The sequence below is a fragment of the Gorilla gorilla genome, chromosome 4, assembly GCF_029281585.2.
Source record: "Gorilla gorilla gorilla isolate KB3781 chromosome 4, NHGRI_mGorGor1-v2.1_pri, whole genome shotgun sequence".
NCBI classification, from domain to species: Eukaryota; Metazoa; Chordata; class Mammalia; order Primates; family Hominidae; genus Gorilla; species Gorilla gorilla.
Genome location: NC_073228.2, coordinates 142,651,911 through 142,669,141, shown reverse-complemented (window position 1 = coordinate 142,669,141; position 17,231 = coordinate 142,651,911). Strand labels below are relative to the sequence as shown.

Below are 17,231 nucleotides of genomic sequence, written 5' to 3'. Positions count from 1 at the left end.
CTGCTTTATATAAACATTAAAAGTTATAAATTACCTAAATTTCAAACAACAGATCACTCAATAAATTATGTAACAATGACACAACAGGCTACAATGTTACTCTTAAAAACAATGTTGGCAACTAAAAAACAAAACAACCAGCCTGGCCAACATAGTGAAACCGCGTCTCTATTAAAACTACAAAAATTAGTCCAGTGTGGTGGCACACGCCCATAATCCCAGCTGCTCAGGAGGCTGCGGCAGGAAAACCACTTGAACCTGGGAGGTGGAGGTTGCAGTGAGCCAAGATCGCACCACTGCACTGCAGCCTGGGCAACAGAGCAAGCTTTTGTCTCAAAAAAAAAAAAAAAACCAGTGTTATCAGTGCCCAAGTATTTACTTCTATTAAATACCATTTGCATGGTGGTTCATGCCTGTGATACCAGCACCTTGGGAGGCCAAGGCAGGAGAATCACTTAAGCCCAGGAGTTTGAGACCAGCCTGGGCCACACAGAGAGATCCCATCTCTACTTTTTTTTTTTTTTTTTTTTAAAGGACCATTTCCCATTAATAGAAACCAAGGTTCCAGGTCTGAAGCATTGTATTGTGCAGAAAGGAGACAAGACTAACAAGATCATATCAAAAGACACAGGAAGCAAGGGCTCCCACCAGCCAAATTTAGGACAACTATCAAAGAGAATAATGACTGTAACTGTCTATAAGTAAATAAATAAATAAATATCCTTAAGACCATAGGGATCCTCAAAAGAAAGGGTATGGGGAGGGAATTTCTTTACCATGAATCTAGAATAGAATTAGAAAATGACCATCTTGCAACCCCCACTGGTAAAAACTGATCCAGCCAAGGATTAGCAATGAATGTCAAAACCACTGAGTGAAAACTGCCCAGGCATGGTGGTTCATGCTTGTAATTCCAGCACTTAGGGAGGCCAAAGTGGGTGGATCACCTGAGGTCAGGAGTTCGAGACCAGCCTGGCCAATGTGGTGAAACCCTCTCTCTACTAAAAATACAAAAATTAGCCAGGCGTGGTGGCGGGTGCTTGTGATTGCAGCTACTGATGAGGCTGAGCCAGGAGAATCGCTGGAACCTGGGAGGCAGAGGTTGCAATGAGCCGAGATCATGCCACTGCACTCCAGCCTAGGCAACAGAGCAAGATTCCATCTCAAAAAAAAAAACGTAACTTTGAACTAGATCCCTCATAAAAGACTACCAACCACTGCCTTCTTCAGAGAGCTTTAGTGGAGATTAGATAAAACAAAGTATGATCCATTGACTATTTTTTTTTTTTTTTTTTTTTTATTGATCATTCTTGGGTGTTTCTCGCAGAGGGGGATTTGGCAGGGTTACAGGGCAATAGTGGAGGGAAGGTCGGCAGATAAGCAAGTGAACAAAGTTCTCTGGTTTTCCTAGGCAGAGGACCCTGCGGCCTTCCGCAGTGTTTGTGTCCCTGGGTACTTGAGATTAGGGAGTGGTGATGGCTCTTAACGAGCATGCTGCCTTCAAGCATCTGTTTAACAAAGCACATCTTGCACCGCCCTTAATCCATTCAACCCTGCGTGGATACAGCACATGTTTCAGAGAGCACAGGGTTGGGGGTAGGGTCACAGATCAACAGGATCCCAAGGCAGAAGAATTTTTTCTTAGTACAGAACAAAATGAAAAGTCTCCCATGTCTACCTCTTTCCACACAGACATGGCAACCATCCAATTTCTCAATCTTTTCCCCACCTTTCCCCCCTTTCCATTCCACAAAACCGCCATTGTCATCATGACCCGGATCCATTGACTAATGCATGAGTCCATGCTAATATGAATAAAGAAGGAAAAGTTCTTCCAAACAATAGGAAACAAACTAATAAATGTAGGAAGAATAATGTATTTAGAAAAATCAGCATTCAGGAACCATAATATTAATTGCTTCAGGCAAGAATCAAAGAATGCTAACCAAGTAGATTAGCATTCAGTTTCTCAGTAGCGTGATCTAGTGTCACAGTAACTCCCAACAGATTATTTATTTATGACAGATGGGGGAAATAGTAACTTCACAGTCCAGAAACCTGAGATGCCACCTTAACCAAGTAATCAAAATTACCATCCCTAATAAGGACACAAACCCACATCACGTATCTCCTAACACGATGCGCTGAGAAGGATACAACATCACCTCTGTGTTATTTTGCCTGAAAATTACATAACCTCAACTAGTCATGAGGCAACATCAAATTCAAAGGGTGAGACGATCTACAAAATAACTGGCTGTAGTCTTGAAAAATGTCAAAGCAGCCGGGCGCGGAGGCTCACGTCTGTAATCCCAGCACTTTGGGAGGCCAAGGCGGGTGGATCACGAGTTCAGGAGATCGAAACCATCCTGGTCAACACTGTGAAACCCCGTCTCTACTAAAAATACCAAAAAATTAGCCGGGTGTGGTGGCGGTCACCTGTAGTCCCAGCTACTCGGGAGGCTGAGGCAGGAGAATGGCATGAACCTGGGGGAGCAGAACTTGTAGTGAGTGGAGATGGTGCCACTGCACTCCAGCCTGGGCCACAGAGCAAGACTCTGTTTAAAAAAAAAAAAAAAGACAGATTAAAAAACATTTCCAGAGGCCGGGCACGGTGACTCACACCTGTAATCCCAGCACTTTGGAAGGCCAAGGCAGGTGGATCATGAGGTCAGGAGATCGAGACCATCCTGCCTAACACGGTGAAACCCCGTCTCTACTAAAAATACAAAAAAAAAATTAGCCAGGTGTGGTGGCAGGTGCCTGTAGTCCCAGCTACTTGGAAGGCTAAAACAAGAGAATGGCATGAACCCGGGAGGCGGAGGTTGCAGTGAACCGAGATTGCGCCACTGCACTCCAGCCTGGGCGGACAGAGCAAGACTCCGACTAAAAAAAAAAAAAAAGAAATATTTCTAGATTAAAGGAGGCTAAAGAGACTTAAGCACAGTGATTCTGGACTGAAATTGTGTTGAGAAAGGGAAAAAAATTGAGACAATTGACAAAATTTGACTATGGGTACTGAATTAAATAGTAGCATTGTATCAATGTTAAATTTCTGAATTTTCATCATTATACTGTCATTATACTGTCATCAAATCTAGAATCACTAGAGATAGGGGTGCCAAAAGGAACCTGCATTTGCCTAATCTGGTAACACAGAATGCCTGTGTCCCAGTCATCCATTTCATTGAAGGTAGATGAATTTGCTGTCTACATTCATGTAACGTCAGGCCTACACTTTGGTTTTTAAAGGTTATTTGTCCACTCAACTGATCAACCCAAGTCAGTGAACCTTAGGAAATGGAATGCTCTAGATTGCTAAAGGTTTGACAACAACTCACCCAAATGTCATCAAATGTCACAGATAAGACATTTCAGAAGAACTATTTGCCCTATGGATCCTACATATCCTAGCATTCCAGAGATACTGCATTAACACAAACAAAACACAGAACCTTCCAGGATTGTAAAGGGAGAGAGCCAAGAGGAAACTTAAGTGAAGCTAGCTGCAAGCAGACATTTAGGTATATGTGGTCACATTTGTGTTTAATTATTAAACAAGTACAACATATAACTATTTCACTTTCTCAAAAAAAAAACTTTCATTTTTTTCTTGAATAAAAAACATTCTTGGTCTTTTATTTTCCTAATTTTGATACTTTGGAGTACAAATAATTTCACTTACTTCTTAACTTAAAAAAGGTGGCACAGGCCGGGCGCGGTGGCTCATGCCTGTAATCCCAGCACTTTGGGAGGCCAAGGCGGGCGGATCACCAGGTCAGGAGATCAAGACCACGGTGAAACCCCGTCTCTACTAAAAATACAAAAAATTAGCTGGGTGCGGTGGTGGGCGCCTGTAGTCCCAGCTACTCAGGAGGCTGAGGCAGGAGAATGGCGTGAACCCGGGAGGCGGAGCTTGCAGTGAGCCGAGATCGCACCACTGCACTCCAGCCTGGGCGACAGAGCGAGACTCCGTCTCAAAAAAAAAAAAGGTGGCACAACAGCACAATATGCACAACAGCACAATAATGAATTGCAAATGACACCTGGCCTCTCCAGGCTGGGGATAGGGACCACTAGGAGGAGCCAGGACTTCAAAATCAGAAAGCTTGTGCCCACTTGTTCATCAACTCCAGGCAATCTTTACCACATAAATCCAGGGTTTCCAGACCATCTGACTTTTCAAGAGAGGCCAGGGATGCAGATTTTTACATGGAATCTCCCAACTTTAACGTTAGTGACAACTTCCAAGAAGTCTTACTGTGCAAAAATAAATTATTTAATATTAGAAAAAAAGCCAGGTGTGGTGGCTCCCACCTGTAATCCCAGCACTTTGGGAGGCCATGATGGGAAAATCACTTGAGCCCTGGAGTTCAAGACCAGCCTGGGCAACATAGCGAGACCTCATCTCTACAAATAATTTAAAAATAAAAAACAGGCCAGGCGCGGTAGCTCATGCCTGAAATCCCAGCACTTTGGTAGGCTGAGGTGGGCAGATCACCTGAGGTCGGGATCTCAAGACCAGCCTGGCCAACATGGTGAAACCCTGTCTCTACTAAAAATACAAAATTAGCCGGGCATGGTGGTACATGCCTGTGATCCTAGCTACTCGGGAGGCTGAGGCACGAGAATCGCTTGAACCCAAGAAGCAGAGATTGCAGTGAGATGAGATCACGCCACTGCACTCCAGCCAGGGCGACAGAGTGAGACTTTGTCTCAGAAACGAAACAAAAACAAAACAATCAGCCAGGTGTAGTGGTGTGCACCGATAGTCCAGCTATTCAGGAGGCTGAGGCAGGAGGATCGCTTCAGCCAAAGAAGGTGGAGGCTGCAATGAGCCATGATCTTGCCACTGTACTCCAGCCTGGGCAACAGAGTGAGACTGTCTAAAAAAAAAAAAAAAATTAATTCACCAGACTCAGCCTCCCTAACCCTGCTTCTAAACGAGTTAAGGCAAAGGACTCTCTAATCACTCACTTACATTAAGAAACTTAAAATACACTAACACTTGAAAATTGAGAACTCAGTGTATTTTCAAGACTTTCAATAACCATAATGCAAGCAGACTGCCCTGTAAAGCACCTTTAATCAAAAGTGCCAAGGAGCTTGTTTTTGTTTTTTCCTTCACTTGATCACTTAATTCTTGCCCTGTTCTAGTCACACTGGCCTTCTCTTTCTGTAAGTCCCCGAAGACACTACCTCATCTGTGTTCCCTCTGCCTGGAATGCTCTCTTCCCTCAGAAGACCAGTTCTTTCCTAACTTTCAGATTTCAGCTCAAATGCCGTCATGACAGAAAGGCGCTCTAAGGATCCTACTAATTCCATTACTTATTACCCTGCTTAATTTTATTTTAGCTCGTATCGTCTTCTTTGTTTACTTATTTATGCCATTATTACAGTGTAAGTTTCATGAACGCAGGGTCCTGCCAAGAATGACGCTGAACATCATGAAATGATGCTACAGAGCCAAGGCATGTTTTTAGTGATCCCAATCCTAAAAGGATTTCAAAAAATAAAAGTATCTTAAAATCTAAAGAGAACGTGTTCTACTTGAAACATCAGCTTCTGGAACCAGCACTGTCACTTATCCTCTAACTTTTGATTAAGTCACTTCACCTTTCTAGATCCTTGGTTTTATCATCTATAAAATGAAAGAAGTTGAATTCTATACTCCAAATCCTTCTAGTCCTGAAATTCTAGTGCTCTTTTCCTCTATCTATAAAATGAAAGAAGTTGAATTTTATACTCCAAATCCTTCTAGTCCTGAAATTCTGGTGCTCTTTTCATTTATGTTGTCACTCAACAGCCATTGAATTGTTTTATTAAACTTAATTTTCTCAGGTTTAGCATATGGTCTTCAGAGCTATATTTTAAGTGTAAGGATGATAACCATGCCTATGTTTCTTTATATCCCGTAAGTTGCTGGCTGGGAGCTTTATGCAAGGCAGATAGTATTAGTTGAGCTGAATTTATGCAACATAATTTGCAAATATTTACAAGCCTCCCAAGACAAAGCTCCTGCCTTAATCTTAGTCATATCTTCTGGTTCTCTATAATTAACGGTATTGTTCAGAGTAACTAAACAAATAACTTTTAAACTCTTGACAGTTTCTACTTTTCCAATTAACTTACAGAGCACTCCTTCGCAAGATCTATCACAAAACCTACTAGAGCTAGCCAACCTTAATGAATTACAGCAGCCTTAGGTTTTTCCAGGAGGGATCATGCTTAATGGAACTAAATAAACAGTTAAACTGTACTTATTTGGTCTTCATTACCTTATAACTGGCAATCCTGGCTATAAAGCAAAAGTTTGCTATAAATTCAGAAAGGGGCAGAGATGCAATCATTTGGCTAGCAATCTACAACAGAAAGAGAAACTGAGAAGCAATGAGGAGAAAATAAAAGCATAGTTCTATCAGAACCAAGGGGGCTGATAATTGGCAAACTGCCTCATTTGTGCAAAGAACTACGTACCTTCTCCAAAGATGTTCAGCATTCACTTATAAAAGAATGGCCACATCATGCTTAAAATGTGTCTGCTCCTGAATTTTCATTATTATATTGTGGCAGATTTAGACTATCTTAACCATGCTACTCAATGCCAATTTTTTTTTAACAGCAAGGTTAACTTAATGAAATGTTAGGATGGTTCGTTTAAATGCAAATCAGGAAATTTAGAAATTAAAAGTACCCGAAGCAACTTTAACTGTCACACTGCACAAGATAGAAGATTGTGGAATACTCAGTGCTGTCACAGGTATGCCAGCTTGCATCTGCATCAAGCAGAGTTAACACAGCCTTTGGAACCTCAACTCTCAAATCTCCTGGTAACTGCCAAAAAAATCAAGGTAACTTATAATTGAGACACACTCTGGCTTGTTATCCCAGCACTTTGGGAGGCCAAGGTGGGAGGATCACTTGAGCTCAGGAGTTCAAGACCAGTCTGGGCAACATAGAGGCCTCGTCTCTACAAAAACAACTTTTAAAAAGAAAAAAAAAAAATTAGCTGGGCATGGAGGTGCACACCTGTGGTCTCAGGAGGCTGAGATGGGAGAATCACTTGAACCCAAGAGGTCAAGGCTGCAGCGAGCCATGATCATGCCACTACACTGCAGGCTGAGTGATGGGGGAGATTCTCTTTCAAAAATATACAAAAAATAAATAAATAATAATAATAAAACACTTAAATCATTTTTATTTTGCGCCTTTTCTTATTTTTCCTGAGGGCACCAAAGGCAATGGGAGCAGTTGGAACTGCTGTGCTACAAGCATCAGGAGACACACTGATTACAACAAAAGGCACTAAGCAAAGGACAAAAAGTAAACCAAAAAAAAAAATATTCAGCCAATCATTTAGCCTTCACTCACAAATATGAGTGCCTCCTTTGTATAGTCACTATCCCAGAAAGCAGTCAACAAGAAAAAAAGAACCCTGCCTTCATGAAGCCTTCATTGCAATAATGGCATAAATAACTAAACAAAGAAGACAGTATGAGAGCTAGGAAGAAAATTAAGCAGTGTAATGGCAATGGAATTAAGTAGGGTCCTTAGAGGTCTTTCTGTTTTTTGTTTTTTTGTTTTTGTGTTTGTTTTTTTTTTTTTTTTGAGACGGAGTCTCGCTCTGTCGCCCAAGCTGGGTGCAGTGGCGCAATCTCGGCTCACTGCAAGCCCTGCCTCCCGGGTTCACGCCATTCTCCTGCCTCAGCTTCCCAAGTAGCTGGGACTACAGGCGCCCACCACCAAGCCTGGCTAATTTTTTGTATTTTTAGTAGAGACGGGGTTTCACCGTGTTAGCCAGGAGGGTCTCGATCTCCTGACCTCGTGATCTGCCCGCCTTGGCCTCCCAAAGTGCTGGGATTACAGGCATGAGCCACCACGCCCGGCGAGGTCTTTCTGTCTTGACAACATCTGAGCAAAAATCTAATAGTCAGGAAAGAACTAATCAAGTGAGTATCTGGGGGAAGACAGCATTCTAGGCAGAGGGAACACAGATGAGGCAGTATCTTCAAGGACTGACAGAGAAGGCCAGTGTGGCTGGAACAGGGCAAGAAGCAGTAGGAGGTCAAGTGAAGGAAAACAAAACAAGCTCCTGGGGTGAAGTGACAGTTTGCTGTATGGACTGGATATCTATGTTCATTTCTTTAGCTTCCATCGTATTATAGTTGAGAACATTAACAATGGAAGACTGTTTAATAGAAAGCTGCATCAAGCCCTCCTAACAACTGATAATGGATACAGAGGAAGTCCCTGTTTCCATGAGACTGAATGACTAGTCTAAAAAGCAACGAATGAGAAACAAGCATCTGGACTGGAGGCACAAGAGAAAAAAGAAAATACAGAAGACATTTTTGTTTTAGAACAATTGGACCGAACTGACTTCCTTGAACCAAAAATCATTTTTTAAAAAATAAAAGTATCACCGGGCACGATGGCTCACACCTGTAATCCCAGCACTTTGGGAAGCCAAGGCAGGCGAATCACTTGAGGTCAGAGTTCGTGACTAGCCTGGCCAACATGGTGAAACCCCCTCTCTACTAAAAATTAGAAAAATCAGCCAGGCGCCTGTAATCCCAGCTACTCGGGAGGCTGAGGCAGGAGAATCGCTTGAACCCAAGAAGCAGAGGTTGCAATGAGCCGAGATCACGCCATTGCACTCCAGCCTGGACGACAAGACCGAAACTCCGTCTCAATAAACAAATAAATAATAAATAAAATAAGCGGCTGGGTGCAGTAGCTCACACCTGTAATCCCAGCACTTTGGGAGGCCGAGGCGGGCAGATCACCTGAGGTCGTGAGTTCGAAGACCAGCCTGATCAACAGGGAGAAACCCTGTCTCCACTAAAAATACAAAATTAGCTGGGCGTGGTGGCGCAGGGCCTGTAATCGCAGCAACTCGGGAGGCTGAGGCAGGAGAATCGCTTGAACCCAGAAGGCAGAGGCTGCGGTGAGCCAAGATCGCACCATTGCACTCCGGCCTGGGCAACAAGAGCGAAACTCCGTCTCAAAAAAAAAAAAAAATAATAATAAAATAAAAATATCGGGAAGCTGAGGCAGGAGAATCACTTGAATCCAGGAGGCGGAGGTTGCAGTGAGCCGAGACCATGCCACTGCACTCTAGCCTAGGCGACACAGTGAGACTCCATCTCAAAAAATAATAATAATAATAATAACCCAAAAATAATAAATAAAAATAAAAATTGAAAAACACAGTGGGACTAAGGGAGGAGAAACCTTTCACACAGCTAAGAAGCCCACAGGGAGAAGAGTGAGGTATTTTTGTTGGAAAGCCAGGCAAAAAGACGCCTGGACTTGACTAGAGTCCGAGAAGTCACCCAGACTGAGCAGGAAAACAAGAAAGAGCCAGGCTCAGTGGCTCACACCTGTAATCCCAGAACTTTGGAGGCCAAGGTGGGAGGATCACTTGAGCCCAAGAGTTCCAGACCAGCCTGGGCAACATAGGAAGACCTCGTCTCTACAAAAATAAAAACGAAAAAAAGAAAGAAAACAAGAAAGAATGGCCTCTAAAACTTGTGGTATATATCTTGGATGACCTATTCAGTCATTCATTCATCAATGACTGACCAATTATCAGTTCTGGGATCCTGCTAGATGTCAGATCCTGCTAGATGCTAGATGAATTGGAAATTGCTAGCAGATCACTGTAGCAATTAATTATTAAGACCAAAAGACCATTCTGTCTTTGTAACACAGAAATCTGGAAGATGCTACTTAACCAAGTGTTTAAACTTAGCATCATCACCAGTGGAACAACCTGACCCACTGAATGCCCTAAGAAACATCATCAAGCCAGGCACAGTGACTTACACCAACAGTCCCAGCTACTGGGGAGGCTCAGGCAGAAGGACCACTTGTACCCAGGAGTTTAGGAGTTTAGCATGCCGTGTTTGTGCCTGCAAACAGCCACTGCACTCCAGCCTAAGCAACACAGCAAGACTCCATCTCAAAAAAAAAACAGACACCGTTGTCTCATGCCTGTAATCCCAGCACTTTGGGAGGACAAGGTGGGTGGATTGCTTGAGGTTAGGAGTTTGAGGCCACCCTGGCCAACATGGTGAAACCTTATCTCTACTTTAAAAAAAAAAAGCTTAGTTGGGTGTGGTGGTGTGCACCTGTAGTCCCAGTACTTGGGAAGCTGAGGCATGAGAATCACTTGAACCCGGGAGGCAGAGGTCGAGGTGAGCCGAGATCGCACCACTGCACTCTAGCCTGGGTGACAGAGAGAGACTCGATCTCAAAAACCCAACAAAAAAAATCATCACACCTATTTGACAAATCCAAAATGGAGAACATCTACAAAACTGGCCTAAACTATACAAAAATGCCACTGTCCCAAGTGGGAAAGCTGGAAGTGAAAGCTAAAGACATATGACAATCGAATGCAATATGTGATCTTTTACTGATTCCTGATTTTTAAAAAGAGAAAGAAAAACCATAAAGGGTATCGCTAGAACAACTGTGAGAATCTGAATCTGAATATGGACTGTACAAAAAAATCAGTACTTCTGCGGATCTTGTTAAAACACAGATTCTGATTCAATATATCTAGGGTAAGGCCTAAGATTCTGCATTTCTCAAGAGCTCCCAGGGAGAGCCAATGCTAACCCTCAGACTGCTCTTTAAAAGGTATTACATGTTACTGTATCAATGTAAAAGGTCTTGAGTGTGACAGTAGTGTCAGGGTTATGCAGGGCCTGTTATGTTATTCTTCAGAATAACATGCTAAAGAGTGAAGTCCCATGAGGTCTGCAGTTTACTTTCAAATGACTCTGAAATAAAGTTTCTATCGAGTAATTGAGAAAATTTGAAAAATGTTAACAATGGTCAGCTGGTAAACCAAGCACTCACTGTACTTCAACTTTTCTGTAGGTTTGAAGATCTTCCCCCAAAAAAGTAGGGGGAAAATGCTTACAACAGTCTATACAGGAAAAGAGTTACAATACGATAGAAGGTATAATGTTCTAAGCGCTCCAGGAGCACCCAAAAGACGGTCCCCAAATAGTCAGGAAGGCCTCACTGAGTATCTGACGTACTGTTTGAGGGCAGGGAGGCTGTTTCAGGTTGTGAAGGACAATGGCGCCAAAGAACACCAGCACCTTCCGGCAACCACAGTGAGTGAAAAATAGAGGATGCACAGTGAAGTGGCAGATAATAAGCTGAAAGAAAAGCTAAGAAATTCAGCCTGGCGCGGTGGCTCATGCCTGTAATCCCAGCACTTTGGGAGTCCAAGGCGGGCAGATCACAAGGTCAGGAGATCGAGACCATCCTGGCTAACACAGTGAAACCCTGTCTCTACTAAAAAATACAAAAAATTAGCCAGGCGTGATGGCGGGCGCCTGTAGTCCTAGCTACTCGGGAGGCTGAGCAGGAGAATGGCGTGAACCCGGGAGGAGGAGCTTGCAGTGAGCCGAGATCATGCCACTGCACTCCAGCCTGGACGACAGAGCGAGACTCTGTCTCAAAAAAAAGAAAGAAAGAAAGAAAAGCTATGAAATTCAGAAGACATTGGAGGGTTCAGCTTTACTCTTCCTATCTTAAAAATATTTGGACCCACTGTATTCTTACTGTTCATAACTACTACTTGAGCAACACTGAAACAACCCCTTCCCTCTGCCCCCTAAAAAACAAAGGTCAAGGAGCAAACCCCACCTCTTCCCGTTACCACAGTGAAGGTGGGAAGGGACGAGACATGCCTTCACCAGAGCTGCATTTTCACAAGTATAGGGCTTCTCCCTGCACTTAACTGCAAAGCTGAGTTCCTCAAACTCCATGAGCCCCAAACCAAGCATCCCCTCTATACTCCACTGCATTCCCCCTGCGGCCTTCCCCTTCTCCACTGACCAAAGTTCCACCAATCCAGGTCCCTAGAATGAGACTCTAGCCCCATTTTCTTTCTCCTCCGTACCTCAGTAAACACCTCACTCACCCTACTAACCCCCTTCCTGTTCTCAGGGCTCTATTATCTCTGGTTGAGAATATCTAGGTGTCTTCTAATTTCCAATCATTCTCCAGGGAGCCCCAGTTATCATTATCATTGGGTCACTCCCTCTGAAAAAAAAAAAAAAAAAGATAGTATTGCTTCCCCACCACATACAGGATGAAGCCAAAAACTCCTGCAAGCCTCGCCTACTCTAGCCTGTCAGCCTTATCACCTGTCTCCACTCCAAGAAAATATTCCCCAATGCACCTGCATGCCTCCAGATCTATACACAAGACTGTTCCTCTGCCCAGAGCACCCTTCAAGCCTTCTCAAACTGGAAAGCTACGATTTTCCTTCAAGACTCAGACATCTGTCATCTCTGCCTCACAAAGAGACACAACATACCATGTTCCCCCAGCACTTGTCACATAGCACTATTATCTGTGTGTGTGTATGTGTGTCTCCCATGAAACTGAGAGCTCTTTCGGGTTTTTTGATAGTGGTAACTTTCATCTAATCCAACACTCTATACATGTTTAACTGAATTAGCTCAACTGCTCTATGCACAAAGAAATAAGAAACATCTCTCATGACAGATTAGCAAAAAGTGGGTATAAACTGCCTTTTTTTTTTTTTTTTTTTGAGACAGAGTCTCACTCTATCGCCAGGCTGGAGTGCAGTGGCGCGATCTTGGCTCACTGCAACCTCTGCCTCCCAGGTTCAAGTGATTCTCCTGCCTCAGCCTCCCAAGTAGCTGGGACTACAGGCATGCACCACCGCGCCCAGCTAATTTTTATATTTTTAGTAGAGATGGGGTTTCACCATGTTGGCCAGTATGGTCTCGATCTCTTGACCTCGTGATCCACCTGCCTCGGCCTCCCAAAGTGCTGGGATTACAGGCATGAGCCACCTCGCCCAGCGCCAATTCTTACCTATCGGCTATTTTACCAAACCTAATCTCGTGAGTTCATAAATTTCCTGGGGTTAGCAATGGTGGCTTACACATTAACATCTCTCCAGCACACAGCACACTGCTTTGCAAGGCAGACTTAATAAATGAACTGTATTTAAGTGAGCCTTTCCTGATGCAACTGAGATACAGCAAAATGGCCAGGCACAGTGGCTCTCACCTATAATCCCAGCACATTGGGAGGAAGAGGCTGGTGGATCACTTGAGGTCAGGAGTTCAAGACCAGCCTGGCCAACATGGTGAAACCTTGTCTCTACTAAAAATAAGAAAACTAGCTGGGGCCGGGCACGGTGGCTCACGCCTATAATCCCAGCACTCTGGGAGGCCGAGGTGGGCGGATCACCTGAGGTCAGGAGTTTGAGACCAGCCTGGCCAACCTGGTGAAACCCCATCTCTACTAAAAATATGAAAATTAGCTGGGCGTGGTGGCGGGTGCCTGTAATCCCAGCTATTTGGGAGGCTGAGGCAGGAGAATCACTTGAACCTGGGAGGCGGAGGTTGCAGTGAGCCGAGATCATGCCATTGCACTCCAATCTGGGGGACAGAGCAAGATTCTGTCTCAAAAAAAAAAAAAAAGAAAACTAGCTGGGCATGGTGGCAGGCACCTGTAATCCCAGATACTCGGAAGGCTAAGGCAGAAGAATCGCTAGAATCCTGGAGGCAGAGGCTGCAGTGAACAGAGATCGCATCACTGCACTCCCACTCCAGCCTGGGCGACAGGGCGAGATCTCAAAAAAAAAAAAAAGAGAGATACAGCAAATTACTGCTTTAGACTAACTCAAAGCAACTAGAAAACATCACATCTTTCACTAGTCTTAAAGACCCGAAATAAATGTCATCTGGCTGGGTACAGTGGCACACACCTATAATCCCAGCACTTTGGGAGGCTGAGGTGGGCAGATCACCTGAGGTCAGGAGTTCGAGACCAGCCTGACCAACATGGAGAAACCCCGTCTCTAATACAAATACAAAATCAGCCAGGCGTGGTGGTGCATGCCTGTAATCCCAGCTACTCGGGAGGCTAAGGCAGGAGAATTGCTTCAACCCAGGAGGCAGAGGTTGCGGTCAACTGAGATCATACCACTGCACTCCAGCCTGGGCAACAAAAGCAAAACTCCGTCTCAAATAAAAAAAAAAAGAAAAAAAGTTGCCATCTTCCATTTCCACTTTTTTTCCCTCCCAAGGGATCAAACTCACATTTCACTTAGTTACCTCTCTGCAAAATGGAAGGTTTCTTTTTTTTGTTGAGACAGAGTTTCGCTCTTGTTGCCCAGGCTGGAGTGCAATGGCACGATCTCAGCTCACTGCAACCTCCGCCTTCCAGGTTCAAGGGATTCTTCTGCCTCAGCCTCCCGAGTAACTGGGATTACAGGCATGTGCCACCATGCCCAGCTAATTATTTTTTTTTTGTTTGTTTGTTTGTTTTTGAGACAGATTCTCGCTCTGTCACCCACGCTGGAGTGCAATGGCACGATCTCGGCTCACTGCAACCTCCACCTCCCGGGTTCAAGCAATTCTCCTGCCTCAGACTCAGGAGTAGCTGGGATTACAGGTGTGAGACACCGCGCCCTGCAATTTTTTGTATTTTTAGTAGAGACGGTGTTTCTCCATGTTAGTCAGGCTAGTCTTGAACTCCTGACCTCAGGTGATCCGCCCGCCTCCCAAAGTGCTGGGATTAAAGGCGTGAGCCACCACACCCAGTCAAAATGGCAGGTTTCTAAAGACACACTTAAAAGTCAGTCCAAAGCTTTTCTAAAAATATGATAACCCAGGTCCACAGACGCAAGAGAATGACAACAAATGAATCTCTCATGAAACCTTTTGCCAATTTAGAGATCCCCAGGAACATAAAACCCACAAACACTGTTTCATCAGTAATAGTAACATGCTTCTCCCTTTTAGCCTCTAGCTTATTCACTGCACCATCATATTTCACAAACCATGATTTAGAATTTGGATTATAAACTCAGGCCAGGCACAGTGGCACATGCCTGTAATCCCAGCACTTTGGAGGCCAAGGTGGGCAGATCGCTTGAGTTCAGGAGTTCAAAGATCAGCCTAAGCAATATGGTGAGACCTGTCTCTACTAAAAATATAAAAAATTAGCTGGGTGTCGTAGTACACACCTGTGGTCCCAGCTATTCAGAAGGTTGAGGTGGGAGGATGGCTTGACCCTGTCTCCAAAAAAAAGCTTGGATTAATATTGAAATATTGAATCTAATGAAATATTCAACATACCATGAGAGAATGGTAACAATGCATCTTTGCCTAGAAAGAATGCATGTAACAGAGCCGCATAGGGCAAATGCACTATCAAAGGCTCAATCCTTCATTTAACTTGAAATGGGCCATAGTGAACGTGTTTTCTGAGTTATAACAGCACTTTCATTTTCAAGAATAGTCTGTAGTCTAACCTAGTTAATAAACAAATACAGGATTATGTAACTTGGTAATTAACCAGGTTTCCAACTCACATCTTCAATTCAGAATGTCAAATACTGACAAAAAAAACATAGCAATAAGACACTTTCAAGAGAGTTGATGAGCCACTTATTTTTGACAATATTTAATAATGAAACCTCAAAACAAGAAAATGAAGGAAATTCACAGCTTGATACGATGGAATCAAATAGTCAAAACTAAGCAATCTAGGAAAAAAATTAGCCTTTAAATTAGCAATTAAAAAAGATATATTTTTCTTCTGTTAAGCCCTTTTAGTCTAAAAAGAAAAAAAAACCTCTTAGAGATGAAAATTACATTAGCTTCCACAATATAGTTCCATCCCTCCTTTTAATAAAATGGGAACATGAAAAAAATGACAGACATTTTAAAAATCACTTCACACTACTCATACAATATTGTTCAAAATGAGCAAACGTTACAAGTATTTAGAACATCCGAAGTTGCCCTGTGAACTGTATTTACATTACATGCATTACTCCAAACTTACAGATGGTAAAAAAAAAAAAAAAAAAAACACAAATTAAATCCCAATCAAAAAGAGGGGTTGATCGATGACAGTCCATCAACAAGTAAGTGGAAATACATGCTAATTTCAAGCTCCATTAGAAACAGAGTTGTGGCATACTTCCACATGGAGAAAAATAAGTTTGATAGTTATAAAAAAACTAAAGAAAATAATGAACATTTAAGGCTCTAACAGAGAAAGGGCAATGTTGACATCTTATTTTTGAAGTGTGGTTCTTTCTGCACACTTGGAACTTTCAATAATGGATAATTCAGTATAGTGCTCTCACAAGTGAGCAAACAGCATGAGACAAGGCAAGTCACACTGGACTAATTCCCCACACTGTTCAGTCCATTCAATCCAGGCCCACAACATGTGGGGGACAGGGCAGATCACCAAGCAGTACATGTAATATCTTCAAGGTCTGGAAGCAGGCATACTGATACCCAGGCAAGTTTCAGAAAGTGCTGCTCTATGAGACTCTTCCAGATGTGTTTTAACTTTTTTCCTTACAGAAAACAGAAGGTGCTAATAAGACTTAAATCCTCCAACATGCATAGAATAATAACCTAAATTTCTTTAGGACTTCAAAGTGGGCCAGGCGCAGTGGGTCACGCCTGTAATCTCAGCTCTTTGGGAGGCCAAGGCAGGTGGATCATTTGAGCTCAGGAGTTTGAGACCAGCCTGGGAAACACGGTGAAACTCTGTCTCTACAGAAAACACAAAAATTAGCCAGGCATGGTGGCAGGCGCCTGTAGTCCCAGCTACATAGGAGGCTGCGGTGAGGGGATCACTTTCAACCCAGGAGGTCAAGGCTGCAGTGAGGTGTGATTGCACCACTGCACTCCAGCCTGGATGACTGAGTGAGACCCTGTATCAACAACAACAAAAAGACCTCAAAGTGTGTGGCTTCGGTCACTTGAGAAAAAAATGATTTGGGCAGCGAAGGTAGAAAGAATAATTGGGTTCATGTTTTTCACTACTTATTTATTATCTCCATATAGAAGGCTAAACTCACCCCCAAAATTTTTTTGAGTAAATTTTTTTACCTGTTCATTTTTCCACCTTTTATGCACAATAAAATTCACTCTCTCGTATACCAATCTCAAAACAGTTGTGTGGGCCAGGTGAGTGGCTCAAGCCCGCAATCCCAGCACTTTAGGAGGCAGACGGATCATTTGAGGTCAGGAGTTCAAAACCAGCCTGGCCAAAATGGTGAAACCCCGTCTCTACTAAAAGTACAAAAATTAGACAGGTCGTGGTGACACATGCTTGCAATCCCAGCTACTCAGGAAGCTGAGGCAGGAGAATCATTTGAACTCAGGAAGCGGAGGTTGCAGTGAGCCGAGATC

At 43.4% G+C, this 17,231-nt stretch overlaps 1 protein-coding gene across 4 annotated transcripts in view; it reads right to left on the bottom strand.

Annotated features, from left to right (window-relative positions):
- CTNNA1 (catenin alpha 1) overlaps positions 1 to 17,231 on the bottom strand; it is a 176,918-nt gene that overhangs the window by 151,762 nt on the left and 7,925 nt on the right. For 2 of the 4 annotated variants that reach the window (XM_063705911.1, XM_063705912.1), the window contains exon 2: positions 15,038 to 15,085. The exons of the other annotated variants lie outside the window; for them this stretch is intronic. The gene's annotated coding sequence lies outside the window, so the exon portion shown is untranslated. The remainder of the gene's footprint in view (positions 1 to 15,037; positions 15,086 to 17,231) is intronic. 4 annotated transcript variants of the gene reach the window in all.